The sequence below is a fragment of the Physeter macrocephalus genome, chromosome 6 (genome assembly GCF_002837175.3).
Source record: "Physeter macrocephalus isolate SW-GA chromosome 6, ASM283717v5, whole genome shotgun sequence".
NCBI lineage: Eukaryota > Metazoa > Chordata > Mammalia > Artiodactyla > Physeteridae > Physeter > Physeter macrocephalus.
The window spans coordinates 49,189,994-49,190,624 of NC_041219.1; positions in this window are offsets into that span (position 1 = coordinate 49,189,994).

Consider the following 631-nt stretch of genomic DNA (forward strand, 5'->3'; position numbering starts at 1 on the left):
TGTGTGTGTGTGCTTCTGTATGTGTGTGTATTTGTGTGTGTGTGTGTATTTGTGTTTGGGTAATTGTGCGTGTGTATTTGTGGATGGCTGTGTGTGTGCACGTCTGTGTGTGTGTGCTTCTGTATGTGTGTGTGTGTGTGTGCGGGTAACTGCGCGCGGCTGTGCGTGGAGGGCTGAGCGTGTGTATCCGTGTGTGTGTGTGCGGGTAACTGCGCGTGGCTGTGCGTGGAGGGCTGAGCATGGGTATTCGTGGATGGCTGAGCATGTGTGTGTGCACGTCTGTGTGTGTGCACTTCTGTATGTGTGTGTGTGTGTGTGCGGGTAACTGCGCGCGGCTGTGCGTGGAGGGCTGAGCGTGGGTATTCGTGGATGGCTGAGCGTGTGTGTGTGCACGTGTGTGTGTGTGCACTTCTGTATGTGTGTGTGTGTGTGTGTGCGGGTAACAGCGCGCGGCTGTGCGTGGAGGGCTGAGCGTGGGTATTCGTGGATGGCTGAGCGTGTGTGTGTGCACGTCTGTGTGTGTGCACTTCTGTATGTGTGTGTGTGTGTGTGTGCGGGTAACAGCGCGCGGCTGTGCGTGGAGGGCTGAGCGTGGGTATTCGTGGATGGCTGAGCGTGTGTGTGTGCACGT